We start from the raw sequence: 3,111 nt of genomic DNA, 5'->3' as shown, positions 1-3,111 counted from the left end.
ACCAGAGTTTGCAAAATACGTATATTTTAAAATTTGAACCAAGTCTGTTTGCACGTATCGCATGAATCACATGCAGGTGAATACTATAAAAGATAAAAATACTTGTGCGCATACTTTAGAAATCCAAGCATTTTTATACAATTTATAAAATCTTCATAGCACAAAATAGCTGTGATTCAGAACGGAAGTTCCGCACGCAAAACCGCATGAACGTCCCCGTCAAACGGTGCCTTTCTTGGGATGGATTCCACCCCGCAGCTTAAACACTCAGCTTGCTGTCAAGGTTTTTTCCCCAGTTTTGGTGCAGTTCACTGTGGCGTGGCCCCTCCACAGGGCTGCAGCTCTGCCGCTTGGCAGCTGAAGGTGTTGTCAAGGTGGTGTAAAGCTGGACGGCAGCGCTCCTGTGGTGTGTGTGGTGTGGGGAGGCTGAGGACGGGCCCTCGCAGCTCTGGTGGCTCGAGCCCGGGGCTCAGCGAGGCGCGGGTGTGAGCGGGTGCGTGCCCTGCCGCAAGCCTCGCCGGAGCCGTTTGCATGCACGAGGAAAGCCCACACAGCCCAATTTAAAACAAGTACTCACAGCCTGCTCAGATCTAAAAATGGTTAAAATTTCTGCCTGCGTTTCAAAGTTGTGCGGATCTCCCATGTGCGTGGCTCCCGCTCTTTGGACAAAAATCCAGCTACATTTTTCGGAACTTGATAATATTTATCCAAGCAATCAACTTATGGCAAAGCACCTCCTTTACATTCTTCAGGTTCGTTTTTCTTGCAGCCAAGACAACGAGCATGCGTGGTTAAGAAGCTGGCGGTCACTGTATGTTCTGCCAGGGCAAGGCACGGGGGCCATGCTTGAAGCTCCACGGTCATAGTGCACTACATTTTCCTAGCCAAGCAGACCACATTCACCGCTGTATTTCTCAACAGCTCATCGGTCCAACAGCTGGTATATACTTTTTTAGAAGCAGCAGCCTGAGTCACAGTGACAATCCTCCTATGAACTCCTCGACTGCTATTCTCCAAGCGTATACACAGTATTGCAGGATGCATGGAAGACCAGCCATAATGCTGTGCAGCACCAGAAAATGATGGCATCTTTTTGTTACCACACGTTGCAGTCACCAGAGTCACCACTCAGCTCCTTCCACAACGCAGTTTAAGAACGCTAGTTGTCACCCCTGCACTTTGTCCCATCCCTGGGACAGGGAAGCTAAACCAGAGTTAAACAGCTTGAATACAAGCCTAAACATTGTGGTAACAGCTCTGCTCGGTTGTACATTGGCAGAGGATCTTTTAGTGGAGGCTTTCTTATTAATATCCAAGATAAATTTGTTACAAATCACTTAAAATGTTTTCTGCTGGATTTTTCTTTCTTTCTTTTGTTTTCCTTTTTTGTTTGTTTGTGGTTTTTTTGAGGGATTGCAGTGGTAAAGCCATACACGCAGAAATAGCCAGGTGCTGTCAGAGGACACTATGACAAGTGACAAGTACAATAATCATCAGATTTCTTTAGGGCCATGCTCAGCCCTACCCAAGTGTGGCCATCTTTGATCTCTGCTGCTGCTGCTTGCTGAAGAAACCTGCCATCTCGGCCAGGAGGATGCTCCACTGAAGCCCAGCAGTGGGAAGGTGCCAGCACATGAAGAGCCTCCACTTCCACATCACTTTCTCATCTTCAGCCACTCCTCCTTCAGCCCCAGTACCCAGGGGACGGCAGGGTGCAGACAGAGCTCTGCATGCCCCAAGGCCAGCCCTGTGCTCTTGGCTGGTCGCCTCTTCCCCCGCGACCGGCTGCTCAGTGCCCTGTGCCCCAGGCACGAGCCCTTCCTTGGCTTGCTCACCTGCTTCAGCAGAAGCCACCCTGCAGCCAGGCAGGCAGTTTTGCAGCCCATGGAGTCCTGGGGCCCACTTCCTGCAGGCACAGCCACGCTTGCCACAGCGCCCCTGGCCCCACGGCAAACCAACCACTGCTGCCACTCTGGCAGGGATTCTGGCTTTGTACTCTGTGCTTGTCATCTCTAGTCACCTGGGCCAGCAGCCTCCAATTATGGGACACAGTGAGGTCAGTGATTTCTATCCCAAAGTTATTTGTGTACAGCCATTCCTGTGACTCTTTTAAATCGGGTATTTTAGGCCAGTGCAGAAAGGCACAAACCACGTTTTGGTCAAGTTACCAGCCTCGATTGACTCATCGCGTCTCTGAAACGGGGGTGCCGTACATCGCTTTGTAAGGAAGGCGCTGCGCTTACATCAATCCTAGCAGCTGGTGCAGAGGCGGCACAAGCACGGTGGCACTGAGGCCCACTGAGGAGTACGTTATGAATTTATATGGCACTTCCACTTCCAGTCGCCTTTGGGCTTCCAGGTCGCCGATGGGAAACTTGTACCGATAGCCCAGCACGCCAAGGACCACGCTCTTCGCCAGCTGGCGCGTCAGGAGAACAACAAAGATCCCTACGGAGAACCTGGCTAGTGCTACCACCACTATCTTACCTGTGATCAGAGGAAATCCAAGGTGAAAATTCTCACTGGCGTAGGCTGGCATGGCATACTGGTTATTCAACCAAAATCCCACAGTTGCCCCAGCTCCTGCTCCCAAGATAGTAGTGGTGTCTCCCCTGGTAGGTCTGTAATAGTCTAGTTTGGGGTAGTTGTAGCATAAGACAAGAGGCACAACTATGGAAACCAGTGGACAGAAGGGACTGGTTAGCAACAAGTGATCTATCGTGTCCCATGCAGGATACAAGAGCACGAGCAGCACAGCCGAAATCAGCGCTCCACAGATCACATCCTGCAAAGAGATCACATTTAAAAGCTTTGTGAGACGTAGAAGGCAAAACAGAAAAGCTCAGGTGATGATAAGAGGCCAGTATCTGCATTCATGAGCACGCAGCAGCAGAGGAACACCCTGAACCCACGGCGGTGGCACTGTCCACACACAGAGACCACCCAGAGCCTGTCCTAAACCAACGTGACCGTAGCCACATCCATGTAAATATGTCTGCTGACTCACATTTTCCTCCGAACAGGGGGTGAAGTGAGATTCTTCCCCTGCTTCCATGCTGTAAGGGCACTCTCCACCTATGGCCTCCCTGGGAAAGGCAGATGCACGACCCC

At 50.9% G+C, this 3,111-nt stretch overlaps 1 pseudogene; it reads right to left on the bottom strand.

Annotated features, from left to right (window-relative positions):
• Nucleotides 1-2,239: 2,239 nt before the first annotated feature.
• LOC104533569 lies at nucleotides 2,240-2,841 on the bottom strand (annotated as a pseudogene).
• Nucleotides 2,842-3,111: the final 270 nt, after the last annotated feature.

The sequence above is a fragment of the Mesitornis unicolor genome, unplaced genomic scaffold, assembly GCF_000695765.1.
Source record: "Mesitornis unicolor isolate BGI_N332 unplaced genomic scaffold, ASM69576v1 scaffold54200, whole genome shotgun sequence".
NCBI classification, from domain to species: domain Eukaryota; kingdom Metazoa; phylum Chordata; class Aves; order Mesitornithiformes; family Mesitornithidae; genus Mesitornis; species Mesitornis unicolor.
Note: the sequence above shows the minus strand (reverse complement) of the source record. Positions and strands in the feature narration are given on the sequence as shown.